We start from the raw sequence: 12,788 nt of genomic DNA on the forward strand, positions 1-12,788 counted from the left end.
AAATTTGGGATAATTTCCCGTTACGCAGCGGCTGTGTAAAAAAAATAGTAAATGACTACTCTCTAAGACACTAATGATGCACTATAAGATGCCACATGGCAGGTGGCAGGAAATGTTTCCACTGGCAGATGCTGGGAAACTTGCAAAGCCCCAGCTGGCAAAGCTCAGGCCAAGAACACAGTGGTGAAGAAATAAACAGACTATCACTATGGTCCCACCATTCATTGGAATGTTGCCTGCTGTGAAGTCACACAAAGATGACAAGAGGTAAACCATTGGGCTCATTTCCATGGAGAAGCATGTATTGTGGTTAAAACTAGTGTAGGATGGGACACTTAACCATTTAGAAGGAAGCTGAATTTAAAACTGCTGATATCAGTTGAAAATACCCTTGAATGATAAGCGGGGTGCCAAGAGATCAAAATGAGCAGGACCCCAAGTCTCTGGGAACCAGGGGAGGAGGTGTGTGGAGTAACTCCTGGGCCCTGATAATACAGAATGGAGAGAACTGTGAAGCTGTGCTTAAAGACTAATTGGTGCATCTATTGCAAGTTTTATTAGACCTGAATGGGGAGATGGAAGAAAGAATCATACCAATTTTCCTGTATAAACATGAATTTTGTAACTGCTGATGGTGGTAAAGGCTGATGCAGACACTCAGAGCGAATCTCAAAGTCTCACCGCTGAGACTCCAATTCCCAGGATTCTTCCTATTAAACGGGGACCATATTTGCCATTCTCCAATCCTCCAGCACCTCCCCTGTGGCCAAGGAGGGCACAAAAATAATTGCCAGAGCCCCACAATCTCCTCCTTTTCTTTGCATAGCAAATTGGGGTGTATCTTGTCTGGTTCTAGGAACTTATCAATCATAATGTTTTTAAGAAGATCCAGCACTGACATGAGGTTCTTCTTCCTGTAGGCCAAGCAAAATTTCTACTTATCGGTAGTGTAAACTGTACTCAAGAAAAGGTATGTAAGGAGGCTTACAACTGCCAAACTTTAAAAATTATTATAGAGCTGCACAATTAAGATACCTATCAGATTTTTATCAAACAAGGGAAAAGCCAGATTGGACTAGATTAGAACTAGATAAAATAGGGGAGAAGATACCCGAACATATATTATATAAATGGGATGAAAAATTGGTACAATGTAGGAATTCTCCAGATTACATCATCTGCTCAATATTTGGAAGAAGATTCATGTAGAAAGGAATAAAACAAATGACCAACTACCAAAACTAATACTGACGCAAAATCAGCTAATCCCTTTTACAATAGATAACCTTTCCTTTAGAGAATGGGAGAAAAAAGGGATCAAAAGAATAGAAAATAGCTTTTCGGGAAATAAATTATTATCCTTTGAACAAATGAAGGATAAATATAATATAACTCACGATACAGTGTTGGCATACTACCAACTGAAATCCTACTTGAAGGACAAATTGGGAAGCAGTCTGAGGTTACCAGAGGGAAGTATTTTTGAATATGTGATTACAGACACAATGATAATCAAAAAATTTATAACAAACATATATATTAAACTACAAGAAAAGGAGAATGAGGAAACAAATGGTAAAACTAAACAAAAATGGGAACAAGATCTAAACATAAAGATAAAGAAGGAAACATGGGAGAAGTTATGCTCAGGAACTATGAGAAATACAATAAATACGAGGTTACGTATGATACAATATAACTGGATACACAGGCTATATATTACACCTCAAAAGTTAAATAAATGGGACCCAACAGTATCTGACAGATGTATTCGCTGTAAAAAGGAAATGGGAACAATAATTCATACAATCTGGACATGTGAGAAAGTGAAAAAATTTTGGGAAGATCTAAACCAGATATTAAATAAAATCACAAAAAGCAATATACCAAAAAACCCAGAGATCTTCCTCCTAAGTAATATAAAAAACAAAGAATTTGGACTTGATTTGAATGGTGCACAAAAAAGATTTGTTAGGATAGCCCTAGCTGTAGCAAAAAAATGTATTATGTCAGCCTGGAAATTAGAAGATAACTTGAGAATACAACAATGGTATATAGAAATAAATAAATGTATTCCATTAGAAAAAATAACATATAATTTAAGAAATAATATTACAATATTTGAACAAATATGGGAGCCATACATGAAACATAATAGAGAAAACCATCTACCACCTAAAATGACAGAAGGAGAAGAGAATGAAAAGAACTGACAGTGGAATTTCTTGTTTATTTTTATTGAGTGACAACATTGTTTGACGGGTTTAATGTATCTTAGATTCTGAACTTTAAATGAATGGGAGGGGAGGTAGGGAGGGTGGGAGGGGAAGAGGGAGGGGGGAGAAAACGACACTGTATACATTTGAAAAGGAAAATGTATGTATCTTGATCAATGTGGTTTATAGTGTGAAAAATAAAAAAAATTTTAAAAAAAAGAAAAGATATGTATAAGGAAGAGAGAATGTAAACAAAGAGATGTAACCAAACTCACTACACAACAGAAAAACAATAAATATTCAGTAATAAATAGTGTGGAAAGTAAGAGTCCTTAAATGAGGCAAAAGCTGTATCTACATTCAGACTCAGATTGGAGAGAGAAAGGGAATACAACTGGCTTGTTTGTATCCATGAACTTTTAGAACCTAACAAGTAAAAACACAAGGCTGGAGAATCTCAGCAGGTCAAACAGGGTACTTTATATAGCAAAGGTATATATAAGCAATGTTTCGGTCTTAAGCCGTTCAAGGTGCGAAAAATTGTTGGCAGGTGCCCGAACAAAATGGTGAGTGGGGAGGGGGAATGACTGTGTGAATGAAGAGGGAAGAGGGTGGAGAGCTTGAGGAAAGAAGACAACAGGAATGGGAAGGGAGGGAGAATGGAGAGTAGACAAGCAGAAACCAGAGAAGTTGATGTTAATGCCTCCTGGCTGGAGAGATGTCCAGACGGAAAATCAAGTGTTGTTCCTCCGATTTACGGGTAGTCTTGCTGTGATAGTACATGAGGCCATGGACAGATGTGGGCATGGGAGTGGGGCACGGAATTGAAGTGGTTGACCTATGGGAGATCTCTGTCACTGATCCGCACAGAGTGAAGGCGCTCAGCAAAGCGATCTCCCAGTCTATGTCCAGTTTCTCTGACGTAGAGAAGGCCACAATGGGCGCACTGGATGCAGCAGACACAGGGGAAGGTGGTGAGGGTGGTGGGGGGGGGAGACGATTGAGAGGGACGAGGGAGTCACAGAGAGAGTGGTCCCCACGGAAGATGGAGAGGGGAGGAGAGGGGAAAGTATGTCTAGTGGCGGGATTCTGCTATAGGTAGTGGAAATGACAGAGGATAATGTGTTGGATGCAGAGGTTGGTGGGGTGGCAGGCAAGGACAAGGGGAATCCTGTGTTTGTTACATCTGGGGGTAGAGGGATTGAGGGCAGATGACCGGGAAATAGAGGAGGTGTGGGTGAAGGCTGAGTTGATAGTGGTGGATAGAAAGCCACATTTGTGGAAGAAGATCTGGAATGGAAGACCTCAACTTGAGAACAGATGTGGTACAGACAGAGAAATTGAGAGAATCAAAGAGAATCCTTGCAGGCAAGTGGGTGTGAGGAGGTGTTGTCGAGGTGGTTGTGGGAGTTGGTGGGTTTGTAATATATGACTGTGGAAAGCTTGTCTCCCGAAATGGAGACAGAGATCCAGAAAGGGGAGAGTGTTGTCGGAGACGGACCAGGCGAGTTTGAGATAGGGGTGGAAGTTGGCAGCAAAGTGAATAAAGTTGACAAGCTCATCACAGGTGCATGAGGCAGCCCCAATGTAGTCATCAATGTAACGGAGGAAGAGTTGGGGGTCTTGCCTGTGTAGGCTTGCAGCATGGATTGCTCCACAAAACCCACAAACAGGCAGGCGTAGCTGGGACCCATGTACCTATGGCTACTCCTTTGATTTGAAGGAAGTGAGACAAGTTAAAGGAGAAGTTGTTAAGAGTGAGGATAAGTTCTGCCAGGCAGAGGAGGGTGGTCATGGAGGGTGACTGGTTGGGTCTCTTGTCAAGAAAAAAACAAAAGGGCTTTGGGACCTTCTGTATAGGGGATGGAGGTGTAAAGGGACGTCCATGGTGAAAATAAGGTAGTCAAGTTCAGGGAAAAGGAAGTCCTTGAAGAGATGGAGGGCATCTTTGAGAAGCTGGTGAGACTCAATAGGTCAGGAAGCATCCATGGAGAGAAATGGTCAGTTGCCGTGTTGAGTCAGGACACTTTTTGTCTCCATAGAGCCTTGCAGGGATGGTTGGGCCCAGCAGTGCCTCTAAGTGCATCTGAGAGTAATATCTTGAAGCTGGGGCAGAGAGCAAGGAGCTATACTTGGCACTTCACTGGGAAACCTGAAATGTGGGTTCCACTTCCCAACACATTCTGTGTGAGGCATGAAGCTGGCAAACAGATTTAGAATACCTTGTGATGAAGTCACCTTGTTAATGAATTTGAGAATGTCACAACCAAGTAACAGGGTTTTAAAAGATTTTAAGTTCTTAGTTAAAAAATTATTGCAACGTTGCAAAATACGACACTAGCTGTAAGCCACCCTACTCCGAGAACCAAGATCCCACTGTGACCTGTGGGCTAACTAACTGTTGGAGCACCCACAGAAGCTGGTACCTCTGAATTTTCTGATCTGTGTGGCCTTTCTCTACTGAACCAGCATCTCTCTTGCCATTCATCCTCTATTGAAAATTATAACCGAAGAGGTGATTGTACTGCCCAAAGGCTTTCCATTGTTCACCTGATCCACATAGCTGCCCTTTATCTGGAACTTCTCAGAGTTACCACGCAGTGTGCATTGCAAAATTGACTGCTGATCACAGCAAGTTCCAAATGCAGACAGTAAGTGGCAGGAGCTGGGGGAAGGATTGAGGGAATAGGCATGTGGTGGGATTGTTGGTGTTGGGGAGAGGAATCAGTGGTCAGGAGTGAGACCTCCTATGGTGGATCCTTGCGCTGTACTACAATCTGTCAATTCAAGCAAGGTCTGGGATTAAATTGTCACTGTTACCGCTCTCTGTGTCAAACATGAAAGTCTGCAGGCACTGTGATTGTAGGACCTTGGTTCTTTCGCCACAATAGTGTGACCATCCATTTCAATTCCCCATCCCATTCCCTTGCTGACAGATCTGTCCATGTTCTCATCCACTGCCTGATTGAGACCACGCATAAATTGGAGAAACAACTGGACACCTTCCAACCATATGGCATTAATATTAACACTCTGGTTTAAGACTCCCCTTCTTCTTCTTCCCCATCTCCTTGCCTCTAATTCTGTCTCTTTCTCTCTCTTCCCTCTCTCTCTGTCTCCTTTTACAGAGCCAAAATCAATTCTTACCTTTCCTCATCATATCCAATTAACACCTTTTGTCTTTGATCTCGACTCTGTTATATAGTCAGGATAATGTGAACTATTTTGTAACCACATAAGAATACACCCTCTCACTGTAGTAACTGTAGTGCACCACTATTGGGCGTATGTATATTTGAGTGTGTGAAAAGTTCCCTGAGATGGTGGAAAACATCAGTAAGTAAAATCTCTTGTTATTTGTTTGGTGATATGTAATTACACCACTAGGTCACCAGGGGTCATCCCAGTGACCTTGTATATAAAGCAGTCCAGAGCTACAGTCTAGCCTTACAGGTTCATCTTGCAGAGAGACAAGACCTCTTAGTTTATTAAAGCTGTCTTATACTCGCACTGCTGGTGTGGTTATTGTCAGTTCAATTTGAATCTTGCATCTCTAACTTATTTAAGAAGCCTCCCAACTAACTCCAGAGATGTAACAGACTCCTCCTACAATTCTTGTCTTTGTTCAGACGCCTGTCTGCTTTTTGCTTATACCTTGAAGAATGGCTCAGGCGTGAAACATTGGTAATATACGCCAGGCTGCTGTTCATTGACTTCAGTCTGGCGTCTAATACATTCATTCCCCAGAGGCTGTTGGAGAAGCTGACCTCGCTGGGACTCAACACCCCTCTCTGTAATTAGATCCTGGCTAATGGAAAGACCACAGTCTGTCTGGGTTGATGCAGAATATCGAGCACCATCACCCTGAGCACAGGCGCACCTCTGGGCTGTGTATTCAGCCCATTCCTGTTCACACTACTGACCCCTGACTGCATTGCCAGATCCAGCACCAACAGTGTCATCCAGTTTACAGATGACATGACAATCGTCGGCCTCATCAGCAACAACGATGAGCCGCACTACAGAGAAAAGCGTGCAATAAGGGAACAGCTGTCATCATGGGAGACTTTAATTTGCATATAGATTGGACTAGCCAAATTAGTAAAAATACTGAGGAGGAGGAATTCCTTGAATGTTTACGGGACGGTTATCTAGACCAATATGTCGAGGAACCAACTCGGGAGCAGGCCATTTTAGATTGGGTATTATGCAATGATAAGGGGCTAATCAACAATCTTGTTGTACGAAGCCCTTTGGGTAGGAGCGATCACAATATGATCGAATTCTCACTCGACATGGAGAATGATGAAATTAAAACCGAGACTAAGGTCCTGAATTTCAATAAAGGGAATTATGATGGTATGAGACGGGAGTTAAGTAAGATTGATTGGGTGGTGTTTATGGGGGAGTTGACTGTGGATAGACAATGGAAAGCATTCACAGATCTAATGGAGAAATTGCAAAAACCGTTTATACCGGTTTGGCACAAAAATAAACCAAAAAAGGTGACTCAACCGTGGATAACAAGGGAAATTAGAGACAGCATTAGGTCCAAAGAGAGAGCATATCAATTGGCCAAAAAAAGTACCACAACCGAAGACTGGGAGTAGTTCAAGATACACCAAAGGAGGACAAAGGAATTAATCAAGAGAGCAAAAATAAATTACGAAAGTAAGCTTGCGGCAAATATAAAAACCGACTGCAAAAGCTTTTATAAATATGTCAAGAGGAAAAGATTGGTGAAATCCAGAGTAGGTCCTTTGCAGTCGGAATCAGGGGAATATATAATGGGGAGTAAGGAAATGGCAGACCAATTAAATTCTTACTTTAGTTCTGTTTTTACAAGAGAGGATACAAATAACCTCTCAAGGATGTTGGGAAACATAGAGACTAATGCAAGGGAGGAACTGAAAGAAATCAGTATCTCTAAGGACATGGTCTTGGGGAAATTGATGGGATTGAAGGCAGATAAATCCCAAGGGCCTGATAATCTACATCCTAGGGTACTTAAGGAAGTGGCCATTCAGATAGCAGATGCTTTAAGAATTATTTTCCAGAACTCGATAGACTCAGGATCAGTACCCATGGATTGGAGGGTAGCTAATGTTACCCCACTATTTAAAAAGGGGGGTGGAGAAAAAGCGGGGAATTATAGGCCGGTGAGCCTTACATCAGAAGTGGGCAAAATGATGGAATCCATTATTAAGGATGTAATAGCGGAGCATATGACTAGCAGAGAAGGGATCCGACAGAGTCAACATGGATTTACAAAAGGTAAATTGTGCTTGACGAATCTATTGGAATTCTTTGAGATGGTGACAGGTAAAATAGATGGGGGAGAGCCAGTGGATGTGGTGTACCTGGATTTCCAAAAGGCCTTCGATAAGGTCCCGCATAAACGACTGGCTTACAAAATCAAGGCTCATGGGATTGGGGGCAAAGTATTGATGTGGATTGAGAACTGGCTGGCAGGTAGAAGACAGAGAGTTGGGATAAATGGCTCGTTTTCTGAGTGGCAGGTGGTGACCAGTGGGGTGCCACAGGGATCTGTACTGGGACCCCAGCTGTTCACAATTTACATTAATGATCTGGATGAGGGGATTGGATGTAATATCTCCAAATTTGCAGATGGCACTCAGCTAGGAGGGGTTGTGTGCACGGAAGAGGGGGTCAGGAAGCTCCAGTGTGATTTGAATAAATTGAAGGACTGGGCAGATACATGGCAAATGCACTACAATATGGATAAATGTGAGGTTATCCACTTTGGTAATACAAACCGGAGGGCAGATTACTATTTGAATGGCAATAGATTAAGAGATGGGGAAGTGCAGAGAGACCTAGGGGTACTTGTACTTCAGTCTCTGAAGGCGAGCATGCAGGTTCAGCAGGCGGTTAAAAAGGCAAATGATATGTTGGCCTTCATATCAAGAGGGTTTGAGTATAGGAACAAGGATACCTTACTGCAGCTGTACAGGGCCTTGGTGAGACCACATCTGGAGTATTGTGTGCAGTTTTGGTCACCTTATCTAAGGAAGGATGTTCTTACAATGGAGGGAATGCAGAGGCGATTCACCAGGCTGATACCTGGAATGGCAGGAATGACTAATGAGGAAAGATTGCGCAAATTGGGATTGTACTCGCTGGAGTTTAGAAGATTGAGAGGGGATCTCATAGAGACATATAAAATTCTGGCAGGACTGGACAGAATGGATGCAGATGGGATGTTTCCAATGATGGGAAAATCCAGAACCCGGGGCCATGGTTTGAGGATAATAGGCAAACCATTTAGGACCGAGATGAGGAGGAATATCTTTACCCAGAGGGTGGTGAATCTGTGGAATTCATTGCCACAGAGGGCAGTAGAGGCAGGTTCATTAAATATATTTAAAAGGGAATTAGATATATTTCTTCAGAATAAGGGTATTAAAGGTTACGGAGAGAAGGCGGGGACGGGGTACTGAACTTTAAGATCAGCCATGATCTCGTTGAATGGCGGAGCAGGCTCGAAGGGTCGAATGACCTACTCCTGTTCCTATTTTCTATGTTTCTATGTTTTTAAGAGATGGAAAATCTCATGAAATGGTGCGAGAATAACAACCTGAGTCTCAATGTGGACAAGACTAAGGAGATGATCGTGGACTTCAGGGGGATCAGGAATGACCACCCTCCACTACACATCAACAACTCTGTAGTGGAGAGAGTGGAGAGCACCAACTACCTTGGAGTTCACTTAACTAGTGACCTAGCGTGGACACTCAACATCTCCTCACTTGTCAGGAAGGTGCAACAGTGACTTCACTTCATGAGAAGATTGAAACAGGCAAGGCCACCGGCCACCATTATGTCAAACGTCTATAGGAGCTGACCAGCTGCATCACAGACTGGTACAGTTGCTGTAGAGAAATGGATCGTAGGTCAATCCACAGGACCATAAGGTGGCAGTGAGGATCACTGGAGTCCCCCTCTCCCCCTTCGACGTGTTCTACTGGGATTATTGTCTGAAGAGGGTGCACAAAATCATTGAGGACCCCTTCCACGCTGCACACAGCATCTTTCAGCTACTCCATTAACCATCCGTAACACTCATTTGTACAAAGCAATATTTATTTATTAATAGATTAAATACTTGTCTGTATGTATGTTATGTTTGGCACCGAGGACTGGAGAATGCTATTTCGTCGGGTTGTACTTGTACAAGCAGATGACTATAGAGTTGACTTGACTTGTGCTGATATCTTTTCCTCCTATGGATGTTGCGAGACCCACTAAGTTCCTCTAGCCTCTCTGTATCTCAGTTGTAATCTCACTGGCCAACGGAGGAAACTTTAGCGGGAGCTAATGCTGCAGCAAGAGCAAGAGGTACAGAGGGTGAGGCACACATCAGCAAGAGCACTCTTACCCATCTTGTACCCTGTGGCCCAGTTTGCTAACACTCTGGGACAGCACAGGGATCCTCAAAATCTCAGCTCTTGTCAAAGAGTCCACTCCAAAAAAGCTACATGGAGCTCTGCCGAGTTCTACACCTTCATAAGGCAATGTGTCATAAATAAAATTCATATTGGCAAAATATATGTGACTACAGACAACTGCAGAACATATTAATGGACCCAGAACTACCATCAAGGTCATGCCCTCTTCTCTCTGCCACCATCAGGCGGGAGGGCCAGGAGCCTGAAGACGAACACCCAAAGCTTCTTCCCCTCCACCATCAGATTTTTGAATGGACAATGAACCACAATTGCCTTGTTTTTTATCTTCTTTTGCACTAATTTATTTTTTTTATGTAATTCATAGCAATTTTTGCACTTGTAAAGCAGCCACAGAACAACATATTTCATGACTCAGGTTCATGATAATACATTCTGGCTCTGATGTCTGGCCCAGAAGATCTTTGGTAAACTAATCCTGAGAATGCAGGAGAATAGCTGGAAAGGGGTATGGAGGCCAAGTGTTTGATTCCTCGCCTGATTTTGCTGGAGGTGGGAGAAAGAGGTTTGGGGGAAAAAAATGCAGCTGCCTTTATCCACATTCTTCCTAACACTGTAACAACACCACTTTTGGGCATAGCACTGGGACTCACACTGGAAGGAAGCAAGTCAAAAAATGGCCCCTCCAACACTTTCTGGTCTTCAAGAGGATGGACCAAGCTCCACCAGTGTTCCAGTTTGGCTTGAGTCTTCTCCGCGAAGCAATGAAGGCCAGTGCAGCAAAAGGGGAATGTCGTTAAACATGATTGGCTGCCGATGCTGTGATTGTAGTAAACATACTGAAACACTGGAGGAACTCGGCCGGTCTTTTCAGCATCTGAAGGACACAAAGATATATTGCTGATGTTTCAGGCCTGAGCACTTCTTCAAGGGACCGTCGTCCAACTGTGGCGTGGCAATCTTTTGTACTGTGTAGGGGCACCCTGAGGCTGATGTAATGTGACTATAAACATAATGTGTACTGAAAATGCAGTGAAACTTACTTGGTGGGGATGGGGGGGGGGGGGGGTGGGGAGTATTTTTCACCAAACTAATCTGTTTTTCACTTCGTGGAATGTAACATTTTGATAGCAGTTTGAAGCATCTTTATAAATGTCCTGTTTAATACAGATATTTTGGGGGTTGAAAATGTATCCGGTCATCTCAGGAGATGGATTCAGCACCCAGACAGAAACTGTAAGTGAAAGATACTGTTGCCTGCAAACCACAAGCTTTCTGCATGAAGTGGACTTTGAGTTTTGCAGCAGTAGGATGAGTTTGACAATGTAGCCAAAACCAACTCCTGGAAAAGGTCAGCTAATCAGGAGAGAGTAACAGGCCTAACCTTTGATGTAGGATAGATGTATATTTTAGAGGGGGGCTTTTACAAGGAGGCCATTCTTCATTCAGGGCAGGGTAATGAATTAGATTACCAGCAGCCTGATGGAGGAGACAGGGATCTTTCCAACTCCCCTCACTCTGTCCCTGGTGGGTGCTATTATCTCTATTTCCAGCATCTGCAACATTTTGCCTCTGCAGTGTAAAACTGTCGGTGATCACAATGACTAACCGGTAAATCGGCGTTTCTATGAACCAGTTCAAAATAGCATATTTGCCGTTCACGCTGGACCAATGTTAACTGATTCTCTGTGCCCTTTCACACTTACCACCCAGCATCACAGAGCAAAGGAGTGCTTATCTCTGTTCCTTTCACACTGGGCTAACCGGTACACCGATTCAAAACGAGTTGGCGATGATACACCCTCCACCGGCAGTTCACCCCTGGGGCGATCTGACACCTGCATGCCAGTTTGTGAGCGTTCACACTGGCACATTAACCGGTAGATTGGCAGTTTATTACTGGGTTAACGTGCCAGTGTGAATGAACCTTCTGTGACAAACAATGCAAGCTCAATTTAGGTATCTTACAATGATGGAATGGGTTATGCTGTGCCAGCAACAGTCCACAAATCTCCCCCATGACTTCTATTTCCTTTGCCTGTGAGGGGCCTATCATGGCTGGTAGATATAACACAATTCTTCCTACATATTCAATCAAAGGTTTGTCCTGCTATCGGAGAGTAATTAGTAACCTTGTAAAACACACAGAAATGCGAGAGGAACTTGGCCAGCCTCTCATCTTCCATAGAAAGTAGAGATATATTACTGACATTTCGGACCTGAGCCTTTTTCAAGGTATAAGCAAAGAACAGGAATCCATCAGAATCAAGACTAAGACTGGCTGGTTGACAAGTCCAGACCTTAATTGGATATGATAAGAGGAGAGGTGAGAATTGGTTTTGGCTCTGGGAAAGGAGACAGAGGGGAAAGGGAAGAGAGAGACAGGGGGAAGAAGAAGGTGGGGGGAGGGTTTAACGGAAACCGAAGAAGTCGATGTAAATACCATCCAGTTGGAGGGTGCCCAGATGAAGGATGAGGTGTTGTTCCTCCAATTTTCGAGTGGTCTCAGTCTGGCAGTGCATGAGACCACAGACAGACATGTCAGCAGGGACTGGAACAGAGAATTGAAATGGGTGACCACTGGGAGATCCACACTATTGCAGCGGACAGCGCCGAGGTGCTAACAGATCAGTAACCTTGTTCTTGTGATTCAAACCAACAGTGAGAGGAGAACACAGCTAAAACAAGGAAGAGAAAGAAACAATGGGCAAGAATTTTGCTGAATGGATTTTGGTCTCAACTGGATAAGTTCATGGTGATCACAGTGTTTCCTCAACGTCGTAAGCAGGTTGGCTTGTTGGCCTGATCTGGCAATGGACACGCATCCTTTTGAAGAAGACTGTAAATTTTTATGGAGTAAAGCATTAACACTCAAAGCCTACTTGAGGGGTTTACACCAGACTGGGTTCGATCATTTCATACACGACCACTGCCTCGAATTTTCCGTGGCGATAATGATTTTTCTAATCTCCTTCAAGCCTTCTCTTCACCCTTTTCTTTCTTGAGCCTCCACCTGCACTGTTAGCAGTCCACCCAATTAGAGACCATCCTTTGCTATGCTCCTCTTCACCACCCCCACCCCCACCCCCCCACCCCACCACCACTTTCCCTGCCTCTGACTTCTCATTCTGATAAAAGGTTGATG

At 43.4% G+C, this 12,788-nt stretch overlaps 1 long non-coding RNA gene across 1 annotated transcript; it reads left to right on the top strand.

Moving 5' to 3' along the window:
• Positions 1 to 285: 285 nt before the first annotated feature.
• On the top strand, positions 286 to 12,524 carry LOC138762609 (uncharacterized). The gene is made up of 4 exons (XR_011356972.1): positions 286 to 462; positions 921 to 970; positions 10,814 to 10,879; positions 12,306 to 12,524. It is a non-coding gene; the product is annotated as an uncharacterized lncRNA (long non-coding RNA).
• The last annotated feature ends 264 nt before the right edge of the window (positions 12,525 to 12,788 follow it).

The sequence above is a fragment of the Narcine bancroftii genome, chromosome 5 (genome assembly GCF_036971445.1).
Source record: "Narcine bancroftii isolate sNarBan1 chromosome 5, sNarBan1.hap1, whole genome shotgun sequence".
NCBI lineage: Eukaryota > Metazoa > Chordata > Chondrichthyes > Torpediniformes > Narcinidae > Narcine > Narcine bancroftii.